The 13,652-nt window shown below is 43.5% G+C and overlaps 18 non-coding genes across 18 annotated transcripts; 7 read left to right on the forward strand and 11 right to left on the reverse strand.

Annotated features, from left to right (window-relative positions):
• Nucleotides 1-542: 542 nt before the first annotated feature.
• Nucleotides 543-615, forward strand: TRNAM-CAU (transfer RNA methionine (anticodon CAU)). The gene has a single exon. It is a non-coding gene; the product is annotated as a tRNA-Met (tRNA).
• Nucleotides 616-1,932: 1,317 nt separating this feature from the next.
• On the reverse strand, nucleotides 1,933-2,004 carry TRNAA-AGC (transfer RNA alanine (anticodon AGC)). Its single transcript has one exon. It is a non-coding gene; the product is annotated as a tRNA-Ala (tRNA).
• Nucleotides 2,005-2,678: 674 nt separating this feature from the next.
• Nucleotides 2,679-2,751, forward strand: TRNAM-CAU (transfer RNA methionine (anticodon CAU)). The gene has a single exon. It is a non-coding gene; the product is annotated as a tRNA-Met (tRNA).
• A 445-nt stretch (nucleotides 2,752-3,196) lies between these two features.
• On the reverse strand, nucleotides 3,197-3,282 carry TRNAY-GUA (transfer RNA tyrosine (anticodon GUA)). The gene is given in 2 exon segments: nucleotides 3,197-3,232; nucleotides 3,246-3,282. It is a non-coding gene; the product is annotated as a tRNA-Tyr (tRNA).
• A 786-nt stretch (nucleotides 3,283-4,068) lies between these two features.
• TRNAA-AGC (transfer RNA alanine (anticodon AGC)) lies at nucleotides 4,069-4,140 on the reverse strand. The gene has a single exon. It is a non-coding gene; the product is annotated as a tRNA-Ala (tRNA).
• Nucleotides 4,141-4,814: 674 nt separating this feature from the next.
• Nucleotides 4,815-4,887, forward strand: TRNAM-CAU (transfer RNA methionine (anticodon CAU)). Its single transcript has one exon. It is a non-coding gene; the product is annotated as a tRNA-Met (tRNA).
• Nucleotides 4,888-5,332: 445 nt separating this feature from the next.
• Nucleotides 5,333-5,418, reverse strand: TRNAY-GUA (transfer RNA tyrosine (anticodon GUA)). The gene is given in 2 exon segments: nucleotides 5,333-5,368; nucleotides 5,382-5,418. It is a non-coding gene; the product is annotated as a tRNA-Tyr (tRNA).
• Nucleotides 5,419-6,204: 786 nt separating this feature from the next.
• On the reverse strand, nucleotides 6,205-6,276 carry TRNAA-AGC (transfer RNA alanine (anticodon AGC)). Its single transcript has one exon. It is a non-coding gene; the product is annotated as a tRNA-Ala (tRNA).
• A 674-nt stretch (nucleotides 6,277-6,950) lies between these two features.
• Nucleotides 6,951-7,023, forward strand: TRNAM-CAU (transfer RNA methionine (anticodon CAU)). The gene has a single exon. It is a non-coding gene; the product is annotated as a tRNA-Met (tRNA).
• A 445-nt stretch (nucleotides 7,024-7,468) lies between these two features.
• Nucleotides 7,469-7,554, reverse strand: TRNAY-GUA (transfer RNA tyrosine (anticodon GUA)). Its single transcript is given in 2 exon segments — nucleotides 7,469-7,504; nucleotides 7,518-7,554. It is a non-coding gene; the product is annotated as a tRNA-Tyr (tRNA).
• Nucleotides 7,555-8,340: 786 nt separating this feature from the next.
• On the reverse strand, nucleotides 8,341-8,412 carry TRNAA-AGC (transfer RNA alanine (anticodon AGC)). The gene has a single exon. It is a non-coding gene; the product is annotated as a tRNA-Ala (tRNA).
• A 674-nt stretch (nucleotides 8,413-9,086) lies between these two features.
• TRNAM-CAU (transfer RNA methionine (anticodon CAU)) lies at nucleotides 9,087-9,159 on the forward strand. The gene has a single exon. It is a non-coding gene; the product is annotated as a tRNA-Met (tRNA).
• A 445-nt stretch (nucleotides 9,160-9,604) lies between these two features.
• On the reverse strand, nucleotides 9,605-9,690 carry TRNAY-GUA (transfer RNA tyrosine (anticodon GUA)). The gene is given in 2 exon segments: nucleotides 9,605-9,640; nucleotides 9,654-9,690. It is a non-coding gene; the product is annotated as a tRNA-Tyr (tRNA).
• Nucleotides 9,691-10,476: 786 nt separating this feature from the next.
• TRNAA-AGC (transfer RNA alanine (anticodon AGC)) lies at nucleotides 10,477-10,548 on the reverse strand. The gene has a single exon. It is a non-coding gene; the product is annotated as a tRNA-Ala (tRNA).
• A 674-nt stretch (nucleotides 10,549-11,222) lies between these two features.
• On the forward strand, nucleotides 11,223-11,295 carry TRNAM-CAU (transfer RNA methionine (anticodon CAU)). Its single transcript has one exon. It is a non-coding gene; the product is annotated as a tRNA-Met (tRNA).
• A 445-nt stretch (nucleotides 11,296-11,740) lies between these two features.
• TRNAY-GUA (transfer RNA tyrosine (anticodon GUA)) lies at nucleotides 11,741-11,826 on the reverse strand. The gene is given in 2 exon segments: nucleotides 11,741-11,776; nucleotides 11,790-11,826. It is a non-coding gene; the product is annotated as a tRNA-Tyr (tRNA).
• Nucleotides 11,827-12,612: 786 nt separating this feature from the next.
• Nucleotides 12,613-12,684, reverse strand: TRNAA-AGC (transfer RNA alanine (anticodon AGC)). Its single transcript has one exon. It is a non-coding gene; the product is annotated as a tRNA-Ala (tRNA).
• A 674-nt stretch (nucleotides 12,685-13,358) lies between these two features.
• TRNAM-CAU (transfer RNA methionine (anticodon CAU)) lies at nucleotides 13,359-13,431 on the forward strand. Its single transcript has one exon. It is a non-coding gene; the product is annotated as a tRNA-Met (tRNA).
• Nucleotides 13,432-13,652: the final 221 nt, after the last annotated feature.

The raw sequence follows: 13,652 nt of genomic DNA on the forward strand, positions 1-13,652 counted from the left end.
AGCACCGTTTTTTATGGAATAAGGTTGACTCTAGAATGAATAATTCCCCACACACAACAGCTAGATGCAATCGAAAAAAGCCAGAGTATTCAAGGCAACTGGTTCAGGATACATCAAAGAAGGATATGGTTGAGTGCTGTTTCCACATCTTGTGAGATGACTTAAGGTACCCCTGCTCTTTTTGCAGGACACACAGCTATGTTACATTAGCATGTACAGTGTTGAGATCTAGATGCATCTACGGCTAGGGGCGGCATGTTAATTCTGGGTTTTAGTCCATTTCATTCTCAGTTATGTGGAGGAAAAAATGGCACGATCTTTCTTAGAGAGGTGAATGGTATGCCCTGATTTCTTTTGCATGGCTAAATGTATGGGGTGTGGGTTTAAGCACTGGGAAAGAGCAGTCTTCTGACCATTATAACTGCAGACGATTTTAATCCAGCGAGGCAACCGAAGTGTATTGATATTCCAACATGAGAACAGCATTTTTGCTACCTTCCCTCTTCATGGTGTGTAGACGCATTTGTTAGCGGTTTCAAGCAGCCTTCTTAGCGCAGTAGGCAGCGCGTCAGTCTCATAATCTGAAGGTCCTGAGTTCGATCCTCAGAGAGGGCATTGCAGTGTTTCTTTTGTCAAGAGAAACATCTCAGATTTTCTCCAAATCTGTAAACTATTCCTCCACATTGCATCTTGCTCAGTTTTAAGGAGTTGGTGTCTTTGTAGATTCCCTCTTTCATATCCATGGCCACTCATTGTAGGTGAGTTTTAGCTGGTTCGGCTGCCGAAACATCTACCTTGGTACAATGAAACTGGAAGTCTTCCAAGTGCCTTCATATATTTAGTCAAGGCTTTGGAATGAATTCTGATCTGCAGGTCCTTGTTTATTTCTCTTCCAACATCCCTCAGAAATGACTATGTGGTCAATTTCATTGGAAAGCAGAAGAAGTCTACCCTTCTGTCCTAGCATTTATTTGGAGCTAGGGAAATGTTTCTCAATCAGAGGGGCACATAATGTTTTAACAAGAGAGAAAGCAGCTATGGAAAACAAAAAAGGGGAAACTCCTCGGAGCCGGATTTGAACCAGCGACCTAAGGATTTCTGTTTCTCCACTACAGTCCTCCGCTCTCCCAACTGAGCTATCGGAGGATTAGGCAGTACAGCTTTCCATGCTGCATTCATCTTTCTTTCAATAATGGTTGCGGCGGGAGTGGGGTGGGAGTACTGCAGTCTAATCTTGAAAATCATGAATATGACCTGCAGCTTGCTCTACAAATTGCCACTTCCTAGAGTGCATTCTCAGCTACATCTTATCACCATAAAGGGGGACTGCTTACCTACCTGAATGTGCTGTGCTGGCGTGAAGGAAAGCAGGGGACCTAGAATTAGAAATCCTACAGAAAGGAGTTTTCCTGAAAGGGCATGGGGCCGAGGAATCCACAGCCCTTTGGAAGCATTTCTGGCAAAAGGATGACAGCATGGGAACATGAAGGAAAGGACAGAAAGTTAGGAGAGTCATTACTCCGTACGGAGCATGAAGAACATGCATTTTTAATGCTTCTGTGAAAGGAACTGGAAAAGCAAAACCAGTAGATTAATGGACCATTCAGAAGGGATTAGGATGAAGAAAACATTCTGTTTTTCTTAAACCTTCTGGTAAGAGTCTCTGGTTTAGAGGAAGAATTCAAATAAATGACCAAGACAGCTGTGCCCGTTTTCTATACTAAGAATGCCAAGATAAATCACCACTTTGGTTTCTTATGGAAGCAAGATTATTTTTTTCTATAAACACGGGAAATGAGATAGCCCCATTTCAAAAGGTTTTGCAAGGCGAAGAAAGTGGGGTTCTGGCACCAGCTGCATGACATCTCACTTCCTTACTCATGATGCCAGCCTAGCTATCTGTCAAAAGGCAAGATTAGCATGGCGAAAAGCTGGAGATGCCGGGGATTGAACCCGGGGCCTCATACATGCTAAGCATGCGCTCTACCACTGAGCTACATCCCCACATCCTGTAGAGGGAGACCTTGCTCCACGCATGGAAACCTGGAATTCTATTGAATGTACATTCACCACATATGACACTGGAATGGGAAGCGTCAGGTGTGGAATTCCATATGATTTACAGCTGGATTTTCTAGCACCGTTTTTTATGGAATAAGGTTGACTCTAGAATGAATAATTCCCCACACACAACAGCTAGATGCAATCGAAAAAAGCCAGAGTATTCAAGGCAACTGGTTCAGGATACATCAAAGAAGGATATGGTTGAGTGCTGTTTCCACATCTTGTGAGATGACTTAAGGTACCCCTGCTCTTTTTGCAGGACACACAGCTATGTTACATTAGCATGTACAGTGTTGAGATCTAGATGCATCTACGGCTAGGGGCGGCATGTTAATTCTGGGTTTTAGTCCATTTCATTCTCAGTTATGTGGAGGAAAAAATGGCACGATCTTTCTTAGAGAGGTGAATGGTATGCCCTGATTTCTTTTGCATGGCTAAATGTATGGGGTGTGGGTTTAAGCACTGGGAAAGAGCAGTCTTCTGACCATTATAACTGCAGACGATTTTAATCCAGCGAGGCAACCGAAGTGTATTGATATTCCAACATGAGAACAGCATTTTTGCTACCTTCCCTCTTCATGGTGTGTAGACGCATTTGTTAGCGGTTTCAAGCAGCCTTCTTAGCGCAGTAGGCAGCGCGTCAGTCTCATAATCTGAAGGTCCTGAGTTCGATCCTCAGAGAGGGCATTGCAGTGTTTCTTTTGTCAAGAGAAACATCTCAGATTTTCTCCAAATCTGTAAACTATTCCTCCACATTGCATCTTGCTCAGTTTTAAGGAGTTGGTGTCTTTGTAGATTCCCTCTTTCATATCCATGGCCACTCATTGTAGGTGAGTTTTAGCTGGTTCGGCTGCCGAAACATCTACCTTGGTACAATGAAACTGGAAGTCTTCCAAGTGCCTTCATATATTTAGTCAAGGCTTTGGAATGAATTCTGATCTGCAGGTCCTTGTTTATTTCTCTTCCAACATCCCTCAGAAATGACTATGTGGTCAATTTCATTGGAAAGCAGAAGAAGTCTACCCTTCTGTCCTAGCATTTATTTGGAGCTAGGGAAATGTTTCTCAATCAGAGGGGCACATAATGTTTTAACAAGAGAGAAAGCAGCTATGGAAAACAAAAAAGGGGAAACTCCTCCGAGCCGGATTTGAACCAGCGACCTAAGGATTTCTGTTTCTCCACTACAGTCCTCCGCTCTCCCAACTGAGCTATCGGAGGATTAGGCAGTACAGCTTTCCATGCTGCATTCATCTTTCTTTCAATAATGGTTGCGGCGGGAGTGGGGTGGGAGTACTGCAGTCTAATCTTGAAAATCATGAATATGACCTGCAGCTTGCTCTACAAATTGCCACTTCCTAGAGTGCATTCTCAGCTACATCTTATCACCATAAAGGGGGACTGCTTACCTACCTGAATGTGCTGTGCTGGCGTGAAGGAAAGCAGGGGACCTAGAATTAGAAATCCTACAGAAAGGAGTTTTCCTGAAAGGGCATGGGGCCGAGGAATCCACAGCCCTTTGGAAGCATTTCTGGCAAAAGGATGACAGCATGGGAACATGAAGGAAAGGACAGAAAGTTAGGAGAGTCATTACTCCGTACGGAGCATGAAGAACATGCATTTTTAATGCTTCTGTGAAAGGAACTGGAAAAGCAAAACCAGTAGATTAATGGACCATTCAGAAGGGATTAGGATGAAGAAAACATTCTGTTTTTCTTAAACCTTCTGGTAAGAGTCTCTGGTTTAGAGGAAGAATTCAAATAAATGACCAAGACAGCTGTGCCCGTTTTCTATACTAAGAATGCCAAGATAAATCACCACTTTGGTTTCTTATGGAAGCAAGATTATTTTTTTCTATAAACACGGGAAATGAGATTGCCCCATTTCAAAAGGTTTTGCAAGGCGAAGAAAGTGGGGTTCTGGCACCAGCTGCATGACATCTCACTTCCTTACTCATGATGCCAGCCTAGCTATCTGTCAAAAGGCAAGATTAGCATGGCGAAAAGCTGGAGATGCCGGGGATTGAACCCGGGGCCTCATACATGCTAAGCATGCGCTCTACCACTGAGCTACATCCCCACATCCTGTAGAGGGAGACCTTGCTCCACGCATGGAAACCTGGAATTCTATTGAATGTACATTCACCACATATGACACTGGAATGGGAAGCGTCAGGTGTGGAATTCCATATGATTTACAGCTGGATTTTCTAGCACCGTTTTTTATGGAATAAGGTTGACTCTAGAATGAATAATTCCCCACACACAACAGCTAGATGCAATCGAAAAAAGCCAGAGTATTCAAGGCAACTGGTTCAGGATACATCAAAGAAGGATATGGTTGAGTGCTGTTTCCACATCTTGTGAGATGACTTAAGGTACCCCTGCTCTTTTTGCAGGACACACAGCTATGTTACATTAGCATGTACAGTGTTGAGATCTAGATGCATCTACGGCTAGGGGCGGCATGTTAATTCTGGGTTTTAGTCCATTTCATTCTCAGTTATGTGGAGGAAAAAATGGCACGATCTTTCTTAGAGAGGTGAATGGTATGCCCTGATTTCTTTTGCATGGCTAAATGTATGGGGTGTGGGTTTAAGCACTGGGAAAGAGCAGTCTTCTGACCATTATAACTGCAGACGATTTTAATCCAGCGAGGCAACCGAAGTGTATTGATATTCCAACATGAGAACAGCATTTTTGCTACCTTCCCTCTTCATGGTGTGTAGACGCATTTGTTAGCGGTTTCAAGCAGCCTTCTTAGCGCAGTAGGCAGCGCGTCAGTCTCATAATCTGAAGGTCCTGAGTTCGATCCTCAGAGAGGGCATTGCAGTGTTTCTTTTGTCAAGAGAAACATCTCAGATTTTCTCCAAATCTGTAAACTATTCCTCCACATTGCATCTTGCTCAGTTTTAAGGAGTTGGTGTCTTTGTAGATTCCCTCTTTCATATCCATGGCCACTCATTGTAGGTGAGTTTTAGCTGGTTCGGCTGCCGAAACATCTACCTTGGTACAATGAAACTGGAAGTCTTCCAAGTGCCTTCATATATTTAGTCAAGGCTTTGGAATGAATTCTGATCTGCAGGTCCTTGTTTATTTCTCTTCCAACATCCCTCAGAAATGACTATGTGGTCAATTTCATTGGAAAGCAGAAGAAGTCTACCCTTCTGTCCTAGCATTTATTTGGAGCTAGGGAAATGTTTCTCAATCAGAGGGGCACATAATGTTTTAACAAGAGAGAAAGCAGCTATGGAAAACAAAAAAGGGGAAACTCCTCCGAGCCGGATTTGAACCAGCGACCTAAGGATTTCTGTTTCTCCACTACAGTCCTCCGCTCTCCCAACTGAGCTATCGGAGGATTAGGCAGTACAGCTTTCCATGCTGCATTCATCTTTCTTTCAATAATGGTTGCGGCGGGAGTGGGGTGGGAGTACTGCAGTCTAATCTTGAAAATCATGAATATGACCTGCAGCTTGCTCTACAAATTGCCACTTCCTAGAGTGCATTCTCAGCTACATCTTATCACCATAAAGGGGGACTGCTTACCTACCTGAATGTGCTGTGCTGGCGTGAAGGAAAGCAGGGGACCTAGAATTAGAAATCCTACAGAAAGGAGTTTTCCTGAAAGGGCATGGGGCCGAGGAATCCACAGCCCTTTGGAAGCATTTCTGGCAAAAGGATGACAGCATGGGAACATGAAGGAAAGGACAGAAAGTTAGGAGAGTCATTACTCCGTACGGAGCATGAAGAACATGCATTTTTAATGCTTCTGTGAAAGGAACTGGAAAAGCAAAACCAGTAGATTAATGGACCATTCAGAAGGGATTAGGATGAAGAAAACATTCTGTTTTTCTTAAACCTTCTGGTAAGAGTCTCTGGTTTAGAGGAAGAATTCAAATAAATGACCAAGACAGCTGTGCCCGTTTTCTATACTAAGAATGCCAAGATAAATCACCACTTTGGTTTCTTATGGAAGCAAGATTATTTTTTTCTATAAACACGGGAAATGAGATTGCCCCATTTCAAAAGGTTTTGCAAGGCGAAGAAAGTGGGGTTCTGGCACCAGCTGCATGACATCTCACTTCCTTACTCATGATGCCAGCCTAGCTATCTGTCAAAAGGCAAGATTAGCATGGCGAAAAGCTGGAGATGCCGGGGATTGAACCCGGGGCCTCATACATGCTAAGCATGCGCTCTACCACTGAGCTACATCCCCACATCCTGTAGAGGGAGACCTTGCTCCACGCATGGAAACCTGGAATTCTATTGAATGTACATTCACCACATATGACACTGGAATGGGAAGCGTCAGGTGTGGAATTCCATATGATTTACAGCTGGATTTTCTAGCACCGTTTTTTATGGAATAAGGTTGACTCTAGAATGAATAATTCCCCACACACAACAGCTAGATGCAATCGAAAAAAGCCAGAGTATTCAAGGCAACTGGTTCAGGATACATCAAAGAAGGATATGGTTGAGTGCTGTTTCCACATCTTGTGAGATGACTTAAGGTACCCCTGCTCTTTTTGCAGGACACACAGCTATGTTACATTAGCATGTAAAGTGTTGAGATCTAGATGCATCTACGGCTAGGGGCGGCATGTTAATTCTGGGTTTTAGTCCATTTCATTCTCAGTTATGTGGAGGAAAAAATGGCACGATCTTTCTTAGAGAGGTGAATGGTATGCCCTGATTTCTTTTGCATGGCTAAATGTTTGGGGTGTGGGTTTAAGCACTGGGAAAGAGCAGTCTTCTGACCATTATAACTGCAGACGATTTTAATCCAGCGAGGCAACCGAAGTGTATTGATATTCCAACATGAGAACAGCATTTTTGCTACCTTCCCTCTTCATGGTGTGTAGACGCATTTGTTAGCGGTTTCAAGCAGCCTTCTTAGCGCAGTAGGCAGCGCGTCAGTCTCATAATCTGAAGGTCCTGAGTTCCATCCTCAGAGAGGGCATTGCAGTGTTTCTTTTGTCAAGAGAAACATCTCAGATTTTCTCCAAATCTGTAAACTATTCCTCCACATTGCATCTTGCTCAGTTTTAAGGAGTTGGTGTCTTTGTAGATTCCCTCTTTCATATCCATGGCCACTCATTGTAGGTGAGTTTTAGCTGGTTCGGCTGCCGAAACATCTACCTTGGTACAATGAAACTGGAAGTCTTCCAAGTGCCTTCATATATTTAGTCAAGGCTTTGGAATGAATTCTGATCTGCAGGTCCTTGTTTATTTCTCTTCCAACATCCCTCAGAAATGACTATGTGGTCAATTTCATTGGAAAGCAGAAGAAGTCTACCCTTCTGTCCTAGCATTTATTTGGAGCTAGGGAAATGTTTCTCAATCAGAGGGGCACATAATGTTTTAACAAGAGAGAAAGCAGCTATGGAAAACAAAAAAGGGGAAACTCCTCCGAGCCGGATTTGAACCAGCGACCTAAGGATTTCTGTTTCTCCACTACAGTCCTCCGCTCTCCCAACTGAGCTATCGGAGGATTAGGCAGTGCAGCTTTCCATGCTGCATTCATCTTTCTTTCAATAATGGTTGCGGCGGGAGTGGGCTGGGAGTACTGCAGTCTAATCTTGAAAATCATGAATATGACCTGCAGCTTGCTCTACAAATTGCCACTTCCTAGAGTGCATTCTCAGCTACATCTTATCACCATAAAGGGGGACTGCTTACCTACCTGAATGTGCTGTGCTGGCGTGAAGGAAAGCAGGGGACCTAGAATTAGAAATCCTACAGAAAGGAGTTTTCCTGAAAGGGCATGGGGCCGAGGAATCCACAGCCCTTTGGAAGCATTTCTGGCAAAAGGATGACAGCATGGGAACATGAAGGAAAGGACAGAAAGTTAGGAGAGTCATTACTCCGTACGGAGCATGAAGAACATGCATTTTTAATGCTTCTGTGAAAGGAACTGGAAAAGCAAAACCAGTAGATTAATGGACCATTCAGAAGGGATTAGGATGAAGAAAACATTCTGTTTTTCTTAAACCTTCTGGTAAGAGTCTCTGGTTTAGAGGAAGAATTCAAATAAATGACCAAGACAGCTGTGCCCGTTTTCTATACTAAGAATGCCAAGATAAATCACCACTTTGGTTTCTTATGGAAGCAAGATTATTTTTTTCTATAAACACGGGAAATGAGATAGCCCCATTTCAAAAGGTTTTGCAAGGCGAAGAAAGTGGGGTTCTGGCACCAGCTGCATGACATCTCACTTCCTTACTCATGATGCCAGCCTAGCTATCTGTCAAAAGGCAAGATTAGCATGGCGAAAAGCTGGAGATGCCGGGGATTGAACCCGGGGCCTCATACATGCTAAGCATGCGCTCTACCACTGAGCTACATCCCCACATCCTGTAGAGGGAGACCTTGCTCCACGCATGGAAACCTGGAATTCTATTGAATGTACATTCACCACATATGACACTGGAATGGGAAGCGTCAGGTGTGGAATTCCATATGATTTACAGCTGGATTTTCTAGCACCGTTTTTTATGGAATAAGGTTGACTCTAGAATGAATAATTCCCCACACACAACAGCTAGATGCAATCGAAAAAAGCCAGAGTATTCAAGGCAACTGGTTCAGGATACATCAAAGAAGGATATGGTTGAGTGCTGTTTCCACATCTTGTGAGATGACTTAAGGTACCCCTGCTCTTTTTGCAGGACACACAGCTATGTTACATTAGCATGTACAGTGTTGAGATCTAGATGCATCTACGGCTAGGGGCGGCATGTTAATTCTGGGTTTTAGTCCATTTCATTCTCAGTTATGTGGAGGAAAAAATGGCACGATCTTTCTTAGAGAGGTGAATGGTATGCCCTGATTTCTTTTGCATGGCTAAATGTATGGGGTGTGGGTTTAAGCACTGGGAAAGAGCAGTCTTCTGACCATTATAACTGCAGACGATTTTAATCCAGCGAGGCAACCGAAGTGTATTGATATTCCAACATGAGAACAGCATTTTTGCTACCTTCCCTCTTCATGGTGTGTAGACGCATTTGTTAGCGGTTTCAAGCAGCCTTCTTAGCGCAGTAGGCAGCGCGTCAGTCTCATAATCTGAAGGTCCTGAGTTCGATCCTCAGAGAGGGCATTGCAGTGTTTCTTTTGTCAAGAGAAACATCTCAGATTTTCTCCAAATCTGTAAACTATTCCTCCACATTGCATCTTGCTCAGTTTTAAGGAGTTGGTGTCTTTGTAGATTCCCTCTTTCATATCCATGGCCACTCATTGTAGGTGAGTTTTAGCTGGTTCGGCTGCCGAAACATCTACCTTGGTACAATGAAACTGGAAGTCTTCCAAGTGCCTTCATATATTTAGTCAAGGCTTTGGAATGAATTCTGATCTGCAGGTCCTTGTTTATTTCTCTTCCAACATCCCTCAGAAATGACTATGTGGTCAATTTCATTGGAAAGCAGAAGAAGTCTACCCTTCTGTCCTAGCATTTATTTGGAGCTAGGGAAATGTTTCTCAATCAGAGGGGCACATAATGTTTTAACAAGAGAGAAAGCAGCTATGGAAAACAAAAAAGGGGAAACTCCTCCGAGCCGGATTTGAACCAGCGACCTAAGGATTTCTGTTTCTCCACTACAGTCCTCCGCTCTCCCAACTGAGCTATCGGAGGATTAGGCAGTACAGCTTTCCATGCTGCATTCATCTTTCTTTCAATAATGGTTGCGGCGGGAGTGGGGTGGGAGTACTGCAGTCTAATCTTGAAAATCATGAATATGACCTGCAGCTTGCTCTACAAATTGCCACTTCCTAGAGTGCATTCTCAGCTACATCTTATCACCATAAAGGGGGACTGCTTACCTACCTGAATGTGCTGTGCTGGCGTGAAGGAAAGCAGGGGACCTAGAATTAGAAATCCTACAGAAAGGAGTTTTCCTGAAAGGGCATGGGGCCGAGGAATCCACAGCCCTTTGGAAGCATTTCTGGCAAAAGGATGACAGCATGGGAACATGAAGGAAAGGACAGAAAGTTAGGAGAGTCATTACTCCGTACGGAGCATGAAGAACATGCATTTTTAATGCTTCTGTGAAAGGAACTGGAAAAGCAAAACCAGTAGATTAATGGACCATTCAGAAGGGATTAGGATGAAGAAAACATTCTGTTTTTCTTAAACCTTCTGGTAAGAGTCTCTGGTTTAGAGGAAGAATTCAAATAAATGACCAAGACAGCTGTGCCCGTTTTCTATACTAAGAATGCCAAGATAAATCACCACTTTGGTTTCTTATGGAAGCAAGATTATTTTTTTCTATAAACACGGGAAATGAGATAGCCCCATTTCAAAAGGTTTTGCAAGGCGAAGAAAGTGGGGTTCTGGCACCAGCTGCATGACATCTCACTTCCTTACTCATGATGCCAGCCTAGCTATCTGTCAAAAGGCAAGATTAGCATGGCGAAAAGCTGGAGATGCCGGGGATTGAACCCGGGGCCTCATACATGCTAAGCATGCGCTCTACCACTGAGCTACATCCCCACATCCTGTAGAGGGAGACCTTGCTCCACGCATGGAAACCTGGAATTCTATTGAATGTACATTCACCACATATGACACTGGAATGGGAAGCGTCAGGTGTGGAATTCCATATGATTTACAGCTGGATTTTCTAGCACCGTTTTTTATGGAATAAGGTTGACTCTAGAATGAATAATTCCCCACACACAACAGCTAGATGCAATCGAAAAAAGCCAGAGTATTCAAGGCAACTGGTTCAGGATACATCAAAGAAGGATATGGTTGAGTGCTGTTTCCACATCTTGTGAGATGACTTAAGGTACCCCTGCTCTTTTTGCAGGACACACAGCTATGTTACATTAGCATGTAAAGTGTTGAGATCTAGATGCATCTACGGCTAGGGGCGGCATGTTAATTCTGGGTTTTAGTCCATTTCATTCTCAGTTATGTGGAGGAAAAAATGGCACGATCTTTCTTAGAGAGGTGAATGGTATGCCCTGATTTCTTTTGCATGGCTAAATGTATGGGGTGTGGGTTTAAGCACTGGGAAAGAGCAGTCTTCTGACCATTATAACTGCAGACGATTTTAATCCAGCGAGGCAACCGAAGTGTATTGATATTCCAACATGAGAACAGCATTTTTGCTACCTTCCCTCTTCATGGTGTGTAGACGCATTTGTTAGCGGTTTCAAGCAGCCTTCTTAGCGCAGTAGGCAGCGCGTCAGTCTCATAATCTGAAGGTCCTGAGTTCCATCCTCAGAGAGGGCATTGCAGTGTTTCTTTTGTCAAGAGAAACATCTCAGATTTTCTCCAAATCTGTAAACTATTCCTCCACATTGCATCTTGCTCAGTTTTAAGGAGTTGGTGTCTTTGTAGATTCCCTCTTTCATATCCATGGCCACTCATTGTAGGTGAGTTTTAGCTGGTTCGGCTGCCGAAACATCTACCTTGGTACAATGAAACTGGAAGTCTTCCAAGTGCCTTCATATATTTAGTCAAGGCTTTGGAATGAATTCTGATCTGCAGGTCCTTGTTTATTTCTCTTCCAACATCCCTCAGAAATGACTATGTGGTCAATTTCATTGGAAAGCAGAAGAAGTCTACCCTTCTGTCCTAGCATTTATTTGGAGCTAGGGAAATGTTTCTCAATCAGAGGGGCACATAATGTTTTAACAAGAGAGAAAGCAGCTATGGAAAACAAAAAAGGGGAAACTCCTCCGAGCCGGATTTGAACCAGCGACCTAAGGATTTCTGTTTCTCCACTACAGTCCTCCGCTCTCCCAACTGAGCTATCGGAGGATTAGGCAGTACAGCTTTCCATGCTGCATTCATCTTTCTTTCAATAATGGTTGCGGCGGGAGTGGGGTGGGAGTACTGCAGTCTAATCTTGAAAATCATGAATATGACCTGCAGCTTGCTCTACAAATTGCCACTTCCTAGAGTGCATTCTCAGCTACATCTTATCACCATAAAGGGGGACTGCTTACCTACCTGAATGTGCTGTGCTGGCGTGAAGGAAAGCAGGGGACCTAGAATTAGAAATCCTACAGAAAGGAGTTTTCCTGAAAGGGCATGGGGCCGAGGAATCCACAGCCCTTTGGAAGCATTTCTGGCAAAAGGATGACAGCATGGGAACATGAAGGAAAGGACAGAAAGTTAGGAGAGTCATTACTCCGTACGGAGCATGAAGAACATGCATTTTTAATGCTTCTGTGAAAGGAACTGGAAAAGCAAAACCAGTAGATTAATGGACCATTCAGAAGGGATTAGGATGAAGAAAACATTCTGTTTTTCTTAAACCTTCTGGTAAGAGTCTCTGGTTTAGAGGAAGAATTCAAATAAATGACCAAGACAGCTGTGCCCGTTTTCTATACTAAGAATGCCAAGATAAATCACCACTTTGGTTTCTTATGGAAGCAAGATTATTTTTTTCTATAAACACGGGAAATGAGATAGCCCCATTTCAAAAGGTTTTGCAAGGCGAAGAAAGTGGGGTTCTGGCACCAGCTGCATGACATCTCACTTCCTTACTCATGATGCCAGCCTAGCTATCTGTCAAAAGGCAAGATTAGCATGGCGAAAAGCTGGAGATGCCGGGGATTGAACCCGGGGCCTCATACATGCTAAGCATGCGCTCTACCACTGAGCTACATCCCCACATCCTGTAGAGGGAGACCTTGCTCCACGCATGGAAACCTGGAATTCTATTGAATGTACATTCACCACATATGACACTGGAATGGGAAGCGTCAGGTGTGGAATTCCATATGATTTACAGCTGGATTTTCTAGCACCGTTTTTTATGGAATAAGGTTGACTCTAGAATGAATAATTCCCCACACACAACAGCTAGATGCAATCGAAAAAAGCCAGAGTATTCAAGGCAACTGGTTCAGGATACATCAAAGAAGGATATGGTTGAGTGCTGTTTCCACATCTTGTGAGATGACTTAAGGTACCCCTGCTCTTTTTGCAGGACACACAGCTATGTTACATTAGCATGTAAAGTGTTGAGATCTAGATGCATCTACGGCTAGGGGCGGCATGTTAATTCTGGGTTTTAGTCCATTTCATTCTCAGTTATGTGGAGGAAAAAATGGCACGATCTTTCTTAGAGAGGTGAATGGTATGCCCTGATTTCTTTTGCATGGCTAAATGTTTGGGGTGTGGGTTTAAGCACTGGGAAAGAGCAGTCTTCTGACCATTATAACTGCAGACGATTTTAATCCAGCGAGGCAACCGAAGTGTATTGATATTCCAACATGAGAACAGCATTTTTGCTACCTTCCCTCTTCATGGTGTGTTGACGCATTTGTTAGCGGTTTCAAGCAGCCTTCTTAGCGCAGTAGGCAGCGCGTCAGTCTCATAATCTGAAGGTCCTGAGTTCCATCCTCAGAGAGGGCATTGCAGTGTTTCTTTTGTCAAGAGAAACATCTCAGATTTTCTCCAAATCTGTAAACTATTCCTCCACATTGCATCTTGCTCAGTTTTAAGGAGTTGGTGTCTTTGTAGATTCCCTCTTTCATATCCATGGCCACTCATTGTAGGTGAGTTTTAGCTGGTTCGGCTGCCGAAACATCTACCTTGGTACAATGAAACTGGAAGTCTTCCAAGTGCCTTCATAT

Source organism: Pleurodeles waltl, unplaced genomic scaffold, assembly GCF_031143425.1.
Source record: "Pleurodeles waltl isolate 20211129_DDA unplaced genomic scaffold, aPleWal1.hap1.20221129 scaffold_107, whole genome shotgun sequence".
Classification (NCBI taxonomy): domain Eukaryota; kingdom Metazoa; phylum Chordata; class Amphibia; order Caudata; family Salamandridae; genus Pleurodeles; species Pleurodeles waltl.